Source organism: Podarcis melisellensis (genome assembly GCF_964234715.1).
Source record: "Podarcis melisellensis genome assembly, chromosome: 9".
Classification (NCBI taxonomy): Eukaryota; Metazoa; Chordata; class Lepidosauria; order Squamata; family Lacertidae; genus Podarcis; species Podarcis melisellensis.
In genome coordinates, this window is record NC_138541.1 from 50,713,986 (window position 1) to 50,727,837 (window position 13,852).

The following is a 13,852-nucleotide window of genomic DNA, read 5'->3' on the forward strand; positions in this document are numbered from 1 at the left end:
TAGAACACTGATTGCTAAACTTTGCTGTACTGCAGAACACCGTGTTTCTTTGCTTGTTCTCTGTTAATCACCATATTCTCTTATTATGTGGCTGACAATGAATCAGAATCACAGAATTGTAGAGGTGGAATACAGGGATATGCAGCTATCTCATCGCAGTGTTTCAAGAAACATCCAATTGTTGGACAGGAGTAGCAACACTTTACTTTTCCAGGTGCTCTTGTGTTCAGTAGAACTTAATCTGAGTGAATTGATGTCGAAATCTTTCACAGTTCTCCCAGTGCTGATGCAGACATAGCAATGGAACTCTTAACTAGGGATAACCAACATGGTGATGCCCTCCAGATTTCTGGACTAGAAATCTCATTGCACCTAACTATTTAACATCATGGCTAGGGCTGCTGAGAAATCTAGTCCAAAATACCTGGAGGACCCTCTCTACCAATCCCTGGCTTAGTTATTTAGCATTGGCTGGGATAACTGCTGAGACAACACTTAAACATGGGTTATGCTGATGAGAGAAGGAACACAAAATTCCATCCTCTCTTTCTTAACACCCCAGCCCCTATGTGGCAGACATATAATAAGAAAACACAATAGGCTGCCAAAACATACAGACCAGACTAATAGCCCACAAAGCAATCAATTATAGGTAAAAAGGTAAAGGTAAAGGACCCCTGGATGGTTAAGTCCAGTCAAAGGTGACTCTGGGGTGCGGCATTCATCTCGCTTTCAGGCCGAAGGAACCAGCATTTGTCTGCAGACAGCTTTCTGGGTTATGTGACCAGCATGACTAAACCACTTCGGGCATAACGGGACACCATGAGGCAAGCCAGATAGCATGGAAATGCCATTTACCACTGCAGCAGTACCTATTTATCTACTTGCACTGGCATGCTTTCGAACTGCTAGGTCGGTAGAAGCTGGGTCAGAGCAATGGGAAGATCACTCCTTCACAGCGACTTGAACTGCTAACCTTCTGATCAGCAAGCCCAAGAGGCTCAGTGGTTACACCACAGCGCCACCTGGGTACCATCAATCAATTATGACCTTATAACAATGCAGTGTTTGAAGGACTAATATGTAGAAACTATTACTGTTTGAGTCTCATTCAAATAAATTATTTGTAGTTTTGGTACATCATTACCTGCATCAACTCTTTAAACAAAATAAACTGCTTTTTTGTAGTTCACTTTACATACGGGAAGAGGGGCAGTGAAGGTACTGCAGTTTAACAACAACAACAACAACAAAACCCTATGCATTGTCCCAAAGAGGCATTAATTTCAAGTACATTTGTTGGACCCAAGACCATGCTTTCACAAAACTAATTTAAAGTTCCAGAGATTTTTGCAATTCCAGATGAGCCCAAATTAGTTTAGCACTTGGCTGTTTTGTGTATCAGCCCAGCTCTTGTCCCATGTCACATAAATTACATATAAGCAGGGAGATACTAATTTTTGCATGTGTGAGTAATTATTTTAAATTCTTTACCACTTTTATGCAGCTTGATGAAAATGAACATTTTAAAGGAAAAATGTAAGTAGTAATTATTTAATTTTCCTGTTTTCTGACATTTGGGGTGGCTATATACTTATACTTACAAACGACAACAGAATCCACACTTTCTTCTGTATGTATTTATATTGCAAATGCATTTTGATGTAGATAGTCAAGAACGGTGGGAAAGTAATATATTGAGTCTGAAAAAATTCTAGTTAGCTAAAAGACATTCCGCAAGGGGTGAAAAATCTCTGAAGAGGTTTATTCAACCATGCATACTTCAGTTGTTACTTCTACAGCACATTACCCCCAAACAATTTCTCAGCCTCCGTGAGTACATGAGGTTCAGCTACCAGAGCTTACTAAATATTTGATCCTAATTAGACCTAATGATCATGTTTGTTTCTCTCCGCCTGTGATTTTGCAGAGGCAACCTTTGAGTTAATCCTGAGGACCTGATGTGGGGTGTAAGCATTGTTGAATGGGTCAGGAACAGTGACCAGACTGCAGTGAAATTCAACATGTAAGTAAGAAGAAAGTCTGACACGCTCACAATTACTTGAAAGAAGAAGAAGAGAGAACCTCAAAAATGAAGAAATGAGTTAAGCAGGAAAGTTATAAGGGCCAAGCTCCTTTAGGACATTTGGAAGTTACGTAAAATCATTTTGAAAGAAGTTCAGATAAATCGTGTACCGCAGATCAGGAAAGTTACACACCAAGTACAAGAAGATGCCAGAATGGTAAATGAGCGAAGTCAAGGAAGGAATGTTATTGCTGTTAATGTGTTTTGTAAGCTTCTTTGAGTAACTCATTTTTGGAGGGGAAAAGTGGACTGTAATTTTTGTGTGTAAGTGGTATAAAATAACAATAGCAAGAATTATTCCTTTAAAAAGTATATTGCTAAAAAAAAACACCCCACTGGCTTCTGAGAAACATCTGGCTGGTTATTATGGGGCTGAAAAAGATATCAGACTAGATGATGCTTGGTCTGCTACAGCAAAGCTCATCTTATGTTCTGGTGGAAATCAATTAGTAAGAAGAAGTTAGTTACCAGCTAATCTTTTGATAATTCAAATACCCACATAATACTTGAATATTTTTGACAACATGACAAATAGAAGTTCTTTTGGGTGGCATGAGAATTTAACCAGAAATACAGCACAGGCAAAGAGGTTAAAATTCACTTCCACCAGCACTTCAGTCCTGATGTAAGTATCACACACTGTAGCAGCAACAACAATATGGAACATCCTATTAACAAATCCTGCATTACATCCATTTTGGCTCTTGGCCTCACATATCTGCACAGAAGGAAAAACCACTGTTTTGCAATGTGCCAGAAAGAAGCATTTAGGAAAAGAGGAGGAGAAGTAACACTTGCATGATTTGAAAAGCAAGAGTTAGCTGTGGCCTTGTGAAGATTGATTAATTTTCATCAGAAACAAAAAGATTACTAGATAAGACAAGGAAACCCATCAGGCAAAGAGAACACGAGCAATTTGCTTCTAGCTTGGCTTAGTCAGCACTATAAAATATTGATGAATACTGCTGCTTGAAACAGCATCTTGTAGTGAGGATAGTGCTATTACTTTGAACTTTATCCACTGGTGACTTTAGTAATATAAAGTAGGAAAGATGGTTTTATAGAAGTAATGCACTTTTTTCCCAAGGAGAGTATATTTACTTAATATCAAAGGAACATGAAGGCATGCCCTTTCAACATCCAATTTTTTCCATGATCTTTACTGTGCAACTTGAAATCTACACCAGTCAAATTTAAAATTTACAGCATTTGATTTGAGGAATTTGTGGGCCTCCTACATTCTATAAGTGAAATAAACTTAGTAATACCATATAAAATTATCACTATTACATCTGATGACCTAAAACTCAGAGCTATAGCTCAGAATTGAAAAAACGCATGTCTTTGCACGGAAAAGGTCCCATGTTCCCTGAATCTCAAGGTAAAGGATGTTGGGAAACAGAGCTCAGAATCAGCAATGCCTAATACCCTAAAGCAGGTCCCCTCAACCTGGTGCCCTTCAAATGTTTAAAACTAAAACTCCCATCGATGCCTACCAGCATTGGCAATGGTCAGGGATGATGGGATTTATAAGCTGGATCTACACTGATCTGTAAAAACGCTGTAAAAATGTAATATAGCACTCAATGCAGTCTTCCGTTGCTGACAGATTGCTGCTGTACAGTGCCCTCTGGTGTACAGTGCCCTCTGGTGTCACATTTTAATAACACATTTTAACATTATAACCAATCAGTGTAGATTCGTCCATAGTCCAAAAGATGTGGAGGGCACTAAACTGGGAAAGGTTGCTATGGAGAGCCTGACAGTTGAAGTAAACAGTTCTCAACTTGATGAACCAGTGATCAAGCTTCATAAAGCCAGCTTCAAACTCACAAAATTAAAACCACGTGCTTCTCAGAGAATAGTAGTGCTCTTGTAGTGTCTCAATTAATTGTACACATCAGCCTTCCTCAACTTGATGCCCTTCAACCTAGTGCTGCACTCCCTTTCAGTATAAGATCTCCATATAATTATTTCATATTTTTATGCTGGATGTCTCTGCATTGTTCTTTCTGTTGTGGGCCTCCCACTTTCAAGTTATGCCTATTTTGACAAGCCAGTGTTGCTTCTGCATTTGTAGGTCCATGATCACCAGCTGCCATGGACCAAGGGGTGCCTATGGTTGAAGTTAAACAATATGGTTGTTCATGGCTACAGACAGAGATTTGCCAGGCCATAAATTGCACAACCTGCTATCATTTACAATGTTATGTCGATAGACAAGAAGTGGCTTAGCTGCCAACAGACTTTCGGAACATCTGTTTGCCCTTAGGTAAATGAAATGCAATGACTGGATGCGCATGGGGTCACGTACCAATATAATACAAACCCAGCATAAGGTACTAAAAATACTGCTTGAATATTCTACTTTCACTCCCTCTTGTCAGTTTCAGTCACCAAGCTGTGAGGCTTATCACTGGGAAGAGCTCTCTACAGCACAGCATGCATTTTAGCTAAATGAGAAGAAACTGCCACACTTTGTCAGATCTGAAAGTACTGAGTTGTATAATTGTTAAGTACACATTCTTCTACTTTAAGGCTAACAGAAACCTATGGCTGTCACAAGAAGAGGCTTACTTTCCTAACAGACTGAATGTTTATTAAATATCAGGAACAGATGAGGCTTTTTATATATACAACTGCATTAAGTCAATTCCTTAAAAGTTTACACTGCATTGATGCAGCAGGTACAACCGTTTCAGATCTTTAGGTATTTGACAGCAAATCATGCACAGGGCTTACATAGTGCTTTTCAACATTCACACATACACATATCAGTAATTCTTACAATACATCTGTGAGATAGATTAATAAGTTTATCTCAATACTGTATCTGTGTGTTTGTGTGTGCGCAGGGTGGCAATTAAGAATGAAAGTTCATGGATGAGCCATTAGGCTGGATTCAACTAAGTTGTTGTACAAGTGGAACAAGGGCCACTTGTGCAATGAGATTCCCCTCTCTCCTCTCCTTGTGCCCTCTAAGCCTGCTATGGAGGTGTAATGGTTCTAGGGGTTGCTTGTGCGTATGTTGTCACCACACCTGGCTGGGTTACCTGGGTGAACCCTTTCTGTCTGGACAGCCACCCATCCGTGGCTGTCTCAATCGCTGGCAGAATCCGTCAGTGGGCGTTTCTTGAACTTCTTCCAGCAAAGAAGTTATTTGACGCCGAGTCTCCTCCTACTCTCCCTGCGCGGAAGTCTTCTGCGCAGGGAGGGTGTGGGCAGCGGAGGACCAGTGCTCTCCCCACTGGTCTCTGGTGAGGAGTCCTGGAGCCCCCTCGCCGATTCCCCCATCTGCCCCCCTTCTCCACTGGTGCTACGCTGATTTCCTTCCCCAGCAGATGGGCTGCCTCTCTCCCTACTGGGACCCTCTCCGGCATCCCTCTGGAGCCTTCCCTCCGCCTCTGGCTCCGATGGCAGTTCCCTGACAGGAGGGTTGGGGGAAAACCCAGGTTTGGGGGCATGGTGTGTGTATGGGGGGGGGGAGGATGGGGAAAACTCCATTGTGCAAGTAGACCTCATTTCACCTGTGCATATCCCACTTAATACTCCATTTAATTATTTAAAAATAATAATAGCAGCAGGAACTGAAGTTGGATCAGGGCTTGGTGAGAGCTTTAACTCTTAGTCTACACCCTTACCTACCCTCTAGACAACTACACCAGTCACACCCCCTGACCGACATGCTGTCACAGTCAGTCTTAGGAGGGTCTATGTGCATGCAGATGTAAGCAGGGCTCACTCCATGAGGAAAGAAACCCACGCTGATCAGCATTCATGGCCCTGTGTAAGGGGCATTGCCCTCATACATCCACACAGTCAGACACAAATTTCCCCTTTGGCTGGTGGGGGGCATAGCCAATGTGCACACAGGTGTCTGTGGGACGGGGCTTGGTTGCTTTTACATACGAGGTCCCCTCTTGCATTCACCCTGAATGCCTGAAGGCAGCTACGATAAGGTGTGGGAAGCTGAAGATCCTTTAGATGACAAGTGGGTTTCATATTTTGAATTTTGTGGCTCCCACTGTTAAGTGGTGCAAACAACTCAGCTAAGTCCTATCCGTATCTTAGAAAGAAACTATCCAGTGCTGACCAGACAGCAGCACTAACATTGTACTATGTAGGTGCTGCTAAAAGTAGTGCCAGTGTTGCCGAAAGCACACACAGTATTGAACAGGGTGATTTAGATGCAGTATGGATCATTTTCAACAAGCTTTGCCCATGCTGATGCACACATACCATAATGCAACGCCATGAATAATGGCTCAGAGATTTACCAGCCTTCCCTGACATTCCATTGTTTCTTGTGAGACGTCTATGGTGTGTGTGTGTGTGTGTGTGTGTTTATTAAGGGTTTGCTGTACAAATCTTTCACATGTATGAGAATTAAAAATAAAAAATTTAAAAATCCTGTAAAACTATCTACAAACCACAGCACACTTTGGAGACAGATATTCTGACAAGATTATTAATAATAAAAAAACTGCTTAAGAACTACTGTTGGGTGAGACCTTGTATTTATACGTGTGGAAACAGGATACTTTCAGAGAGTATCTAGGTGGTGTGTTGTTTTTTTTAAATGAACCCAGTTCTGTCATTCTTAATGTCAGCTAAATCAATTGACTCTTTGTGGAATCAGGTGGTAGGCAGTATAAGGAGGTTCAAAGCACAAGGTTCTGTTTTAACAGGTGTGCTTTTACCTATTTTATGATCCCCAGAAAGCGGGGTTTTCCCAATTTTGTATTAACCTTAGAGGGTTCAAAATTATTTATGGGGTTATTCACTGTTTAAGGCGAAATGGCAGCTGTTTCATGAATAAGGAAATATTTAAGGGAAAACAGGGCCATTCAGACAGCTGCGTTAATCATAGGCGCCGACTCCATGGGGCTTGAGGGGGCCCGAGCCCCCTCAAAAATTCGTTTGGGGGGGCTCCGCCCCCCCAATAATCTCCGGCGCCCCTCCAGCAGAGCGCCATCGCCGCCCCTCCCCCAGCCCAAAATGCACAGGGAGGGGCGGGCTGCATGCCTCCTGCCCTCCCTCCCGAGCAAAAGCTCCACCCAATTTCCTTTGGAGCTGATTAATAGGCGCAGCACGCTCTCCCCTATTCGCTCACGAGGAGGCGGCGCCACTTTATTTGCATATTCATGAGCTTATTTATTATTCATGAGCTTTCCCGGGCCCCCCCAATATTTTTTATAAGTCCGCGTCCCTGGCGTTAATGCACCAATAACCACAGTGATGTTTCATGGAGGATAACATGCCCAGCGTGGCCCAGTGGTCGACGATATTGACATAAGGCAATGTGTACAACTCACATTTGTAGGTAATCTAAGGCCCTTTTTTACAATATTGAAGCAGTGCAGGAATCATATCTCCACAGCTCTTTCCCCCACCTTTTTAACATTTGGAAGCTCAGACTCACATAGGGTGTGGGTGTGTTCCAGTTGTGTAAGACTCTTTTGTAAGAGAGGGCAGTGACTAGATGGGAAGGACTGTGTGACTGGCCACACACACTAGTGGTTCTGGCTTCCAAACCAGCATGGAAATGGCATAGAAGGAAGTTTCTGGGAAGAGACTCTTACGGCGTAAGACTTATGCTGGTGTGAGAGATCTCTCGCTCTGTTTAAAGGAGAAACAAATATCATTTTGACCGTATTTAGCAACATGATTTGTCTGCCAGGCAATTTTGTTCATTAAACAAATGAGCACTCCTGTTTCCACAATTCAGCACTTAAAAAAAAGAAATTATATAAAATATTTCCAAATATATGTTATTATATTAATGCATTGCTATGTGTTCACCATCATTTTGCAAGAACAATTGTATGCACCAAATTTAAAGTTAAGTCCATTGGCCAGTCTATGGGAAATTGAAATGGTTCTACCAGAACAAATGTATTTTTAATGCTCAGCTACTTCGTTTAGACAAATATGAATGATAATTTAATGATTTAATGAGAGGCTAACATTTGAAGACCTACAAACCTTGGAGAGACAATTAGCACTGTGCTTTCAGGGAGTGATTTTTAGAAGTGCTGGATATAACCTTTGCACAGTGAGGCATGAACAAGCTTAGCACTTGCTGTGAAACAGCACAACAGCATCCACAGAGAACTACTGTATGTTAACCTTTAAAATGAGTTTTACAGTGCAATCCTTTACATGCCTACTCAATAGTAAACCCCAGTGAATGCAACGGGCTTACTCCCAGAGTAAGGTAAAGATAAAGGACCCCTGATGGTTATGTCTAGTCAAAGGCGACTATGGGGTGTGGCACTCATCTCGCTTTTCAGGCCGAGGGAGTCGGTGTTCGTCCAGAGACAGCTTTCCAGGTCATGTGGCCAGCATGACCAAAACGCTTCTGGTGCAACGGAACACCGGGACGGAAACCAGAGCATAAGGAAACGCCGTTTACCTTCCTGCCACAGCAGTACCTATTTACCTACTTGAACTGGTATGCTTTCAAACTGCTAGGTTGGCAGGAGCTGGGGCAGAGCAACGGGAGCTCACTCCACCATGGGGATTCGAACCGCCGACCTTCCGATCGGCAAGCCCAAGAGGCTCAGTGGTTTAGATCACAGCACCAGCCACATCTCTCTACTAAAGGTAAAGGTACTCCCAGAGTAGTAGGTATAGGCCTGAAGCCTTAAAGATGTCTTCAGGTGTTCACATGAATGTTCAAAGGGTGGACAGGAGAATGCATGCAAAGCTGCTGCCCACATCAATGTGTGTACTGCTTCCCTCTCAGTTCCTGCCTGAGTGCAAGTAGAACCATCTATGTGATCAGGGACCCTGGTAAAGTAAGATCCCTGATAATGTAAGGTGTTCTACCCACTATTTGCAGACCTTCCCCACTCAATGTAGGGAAAGTCCAGGACTGAGGGTGTGGGACAAGAAGCAAGGGGATGTTGGGGGCAGCACCTATGCCCCATCCACAGATATAGCATTCATATGCTGAGGCAAAAGCCTGAACACACCCTTAGTTAAACACACATGGCTTCCTGAAAACAACATTAAGAGAAAAAACAGAGCTCCAACAGAAGGCTTCATCTGAACATCTGTGGACTGGAAACTGTTTTCTTAAGAAGATCCCCCCCCCTTTTTACTTTTGTAACTCAATCTATTTTGCTCCTCATTTACTACAAATATACAGCCTAGCTCTCACAACTATGTAATTTTCACTGCTGTTTAAAAGACTTTGCATAGGAGGTGAATGAGTAGGAATAAACTGTGGGCGCACTCTGGTTTCAAAACGAACTGTAGCTCTGCTACTGATTCAGCGTAGTGTGAATCATACACTTGAGTATCTACTAATGAGGATATGCAAATAAAAATATTTCAGACCTGCTATGCTAGAATCAATGTAGACAAGAGGCGGTTCTGCTCTGTGCAGAGGGGAACTGGGATTATGCTCATGTCTTCTTCTGAACCTGGGTAGGTGGCGAGGCTAAGTCTCAAAAAGTGGGGCCAAAAGTAGGATATGTACAGCAACCGACTACCCAGAAACAAGAAGTCAGAAGCCCAGACAAATAGGGTGTGGTCTAGACATTATTTCCATCACTGAAAACCCAGAGAGTGATTCAGCTGAACACCATCCCTCTGCATTCTTTCTCTCTGTGTTATTTCTAGATATGCCGCAGAAAGAATTAAGAAATGAGGAGGGTGTGCGTGTTGACAAATGTACAAGAAAGTGCCTAACTAATGAGCTGAAAAGCAATTCCTCAATAACCCTAGATGAAGAGAAAAACAATACTCTCTTACAATACGCCTGTCACAATACCAATTCATATTCATTCATTCTCATTCTCATTCTCTCTTCCATACCAGCTGTCAGGGAGTGGCAGGATGATGAGTGTGCACTAGGGGGAGGGAGGCTGGAGTGTGACTTGGGAGAGGGAGTCAGTGATTTGTGAGGAACTGGACTGGCCAGGAGACAAGAGTCAGAGGGTAGGAAGTTTCAGAGCTTGAGCGTGGAACAAAGAATGGGTGAGAAGAAGAGGAGGACGAAGAGGCAAGTCAGGCAAGTGAAAGACCAGGTGCTTCCTCACCTTCTCTTGAACCACTGGTTCCAAGAACCAGGAGGGGATTTAAAAGGGATAAGCAGGGGAAGCTTTCATGTAGGTGTAGTTTCCAGTTATAAACAGCCTGTTGGGGGAAGGTACATAAACTGGTGGAGGGGGAGTGGTCTCCTGCTCCATAGAGCATGGACCTAGGAATTTCTAAACCTGTCCTGGCGACAGAGGGCATTACCCACTCACCCCGATTCTTGAAGGTGGATAAGCTGCCTAAAGGTTTTAAAGGTAGCATGAGGGCTCAAGCAGTCATTTCTTTGTCTTTAGCCCCATTGAACCAAAGAGGAGGATAGAATATATATATTTTTTTAAGGAAGAGATATCCAGGGCTCAATAAAACAACACACAAATTCACTAAATAAATTCATTAATAATAAGGAACTTGTCAGACTAAAAGAAAAACCAGCTGAGGCTGTAGGATGCCTACAAAACTGAAACGCACTCATACCTTGATCCTAAACAAGTGTAATCAGAAGTCAGTCCTATGCAAGCACTTACTCCAAATTACTAAAAACTTCAAGCTCTAAGTAAGTGAATATGTCAATTTTGGCTTCTCTCGGTTTCTCACTTTTCCATTCTTGAGTTCTGTTTTCCAAATTTCCATATCTCACAAAAAATTAACAACAGTTGAGTGCAAATTTCTCCTAATAGACACATTTTGTATACAATTTTGCCAAATATACATTTATTTTGCCAAGAATTTTCCCCAATACAATGTATGAATGTACGTTATCTTCACCAATATATACATTTTATCCAAGTATATGCATTTTTGTACATGTCATTTGGCTAGAAAAGTGCCTTGCAAAATTTGGAGGTGTGCAGTTTTCTAGGCTGCTTCTGTTTTGGTTCATGTATTGTTTTAGATAGTGCAGATTTGGCTAGCTTAATCTTTAAAGACAAAATGAATCAAACATCTCCCCCATCCCTACTTTGTGATTTATAAAACGCACAGGTGTGAAGCCCCAAGAGGTGTTTCAGATAGATAGGTAGATAGATAAGCAAGCAAGCAAGAAGCAAAGTGAGTGACTATTTTAAATGAAGCACCAGCAAAGAGATGGAGTTGTGTAAACTATTCCCTCACTGCTTACCGGCTCCAAATCCCACAGCTCCAAAACACACAATTGCTTTTCCCTTATGGCACTCCAAACATGTTTCATTAGCTTTGTTTATTAATTCCCAGCTTCTCCATTTCCAAGTTTAGTGCCATTCGTTTAGTTTATTAATTTAATCCATTCTATATAAAAAACACCCAGAGCAGTTTACAATAAATAAAAACAGAAATAATATTTGTTTTCAACTCCAACCCAGCTGGGGAATGTGCTTTCCTTGTATGCATTTTAAGAAAGTCACTCCAGTGAATTCATAACACACATTTGATCTGTAACATATAGCTTACCCCTTAAAACCAAGAGATTTCCCTTCTTTCTACACAATTTTGAACCCTACAATGTATTCCTCAATGTAAGCAAATGCTACTCCTCTCTCTGACATTTATTTTCTCTTCTATTAACTATTAACTTATACAAAGGAATGAGCAGTAAATTTCCAACTATTGATTTGACCTCAATGCTTTATTTGTGTTAATTCCCCCCCCCCTAAGTTTCAAGCTTCCTCAATGTTGCAGCCACTTACATGGGAGCTCTTTTCCCCAAATTATGTGAAAGAAGCTGGTTGTGCTTTCTTAAACTAAGGAAAATGCACTATGCTTGAATTCAAAGACATTTTATCCTTCATTATTCATGCACATGCTCCAGTATTAATCCCCTTAACACTTATATTTCATAACTAAGGGCTTATCCACACTTACCTGTCCTCCATGCTTTCTAGGCATAGCTAGTGCTTTAAGCTCCTTGCCTAAATACATTTTTTTTAGCTCCCTCCCCCACAAACTCTACTCTTTAAAGCTGAATCAGAGCAAATGGCAATTCACGGACCCATGTCTGGAAAGAGTGGGGCAAAAGGTGTGGCAAATCCCTAAGCCTTGTGAGTCCTAGCTACTGTTAGGTTTCATTGGACCTTTATCTATCCTTCCCATGTCCATCCAAACTATCTTATCAATCATGTAGTCCAGGGTTTCCTAAACCTGGGTCTCTAGCTGTAGCTGATGGGCTACAATTCCCATCATCCCTGACCACTGGTCCTGTTAGCTAGGGATGATGGGAGTTGTAGTCAAATAGCAGCTGGAGACCAAAGTTTGGGAAATGCTGACATAGTCCTATGAAACTGGATTCCATCCATGCACCCAAATCCAGAGACCAGGGCAGACTCCACTGTGCACACAAGGCTCTAGTAGCCACAAGCAACTCCATTCATGTCAATGAAAGAAGCAAATCTGCTTGTACCTAATATGTACCTAATATGAACCTGCATTTTCTATTGAAGAGAGCTCCATACGTATGTTAGATGGTTTGGACAGATCAGTGGGGTGGGATTTTCAAGAAGCAGTACATTTTTGAAAGCAATATTTCTACAACGTGCTGTATTAATTTTATACTGGAAACTAAATTCAGAAACATTCCAAGATGAGGTGGCATTTTCATTGTCAATAGCCTAATAAAACACACATGTGTGCATTTTCTCATTTGAATATTTATAAAAACACAGGAGGCAGTTCATTTTACAATCCTCTGCACGGTTACTCAAAAGTACATTCTGTGTTCAGGTTAAGTACATAGCATTGTAGTCTTATTCAGCTAATGGCCCAGTATGGACAATTATTACCAGCTTCATAAAGCCTTAGTTTATTAAGCCAGGAATTGCCTCTTCCCACCCTTCACATCAGATGCCAGTGAAAAGATCCAGCTTGTATTGAGTCAGAGTTCCTTGCTATGGTTGAATCAGGGAAATCTGTCTTAAAGTTGGTTAACAAACCAGAAAAATAAGCCAGGAGTGCTCAACTCAACACTCATTCCTGGCTTAATAAACCGTGGTTTATGAAGCAGAGAATAATTGTCCAAAATGGGTCAAAGTCAATTATGCCAAGTACTCCTTTTACTCATAGCACTGAGCTTTTGAAGGCTTACAGTGTTCCCTGGGAGTGAAACAGGTAAGTTAAACAAAAAATGCAAATGGGGAAATTTCGTATTACTTTTTCACTAACATACTTGACACCACCATTGGAGAGTGAACAAAGAACACACTGTCAAAGACGAAACCTGCACAGAATGTTACCACTTGTTTTCTATGAATGCAGAGGTATATTTACTAAAAGAAAGACATTCCATTCCTCTCCAGAGATTTCTCCTTCATTCAGAAGAACTACAGTGCTGTGTTCATAGTGTTTGGATTCCAGGTTACATCAACATTTCAGCTACAGACCCCTGTTTGCAGGAGCAATATTAGTTTGATATATTTAAAAAATGCAACCTTAGACTTCAATTTGGCATTGCTTGGTTCCAATTGGAGAAGAATTTTAAGTGTATGTAATTTGGCTTTTGTGAACTAAGTGAGGTCACTTAAATATTAAACAGAAAATAATAATGTAGAAGACATTGTTCGGCACATAAATCCTTTAATTCAAATTTTATTTTCAAGAAAACTAATACTCCATGCTTTGGTAACTTCCAGACTGGATTATTGTTATGTACTTTACATGGGCTGCCCATGATGATGACCTAAAAATTTCAGTTTGCTCCAAAATGCAGCAACCAGGTGCTCACATTAGTGTTTAAAGCCCCCCACCCCCACCCTT

At 41.5% G+C, this 13,852-nt stretch overlaps 1 protein-coding gene across 10 annotated transcripts in view; it reads right to left on the reverse strand.

Annotated features, from left to right (window-relative positions):
• SORBS2 (sorbin and SH3 domain containing 2) overlaps nucleotides 1-13,852 on the reverse strand; it is a gene marked incomplete at its 3' end in the record, with an annotated part of 183,422 nt that overhangs the window by 131,891 nt on the left and 37,679 nt on the right. The gene's annotated exons all lie outside the window — the stretch shown is intronic.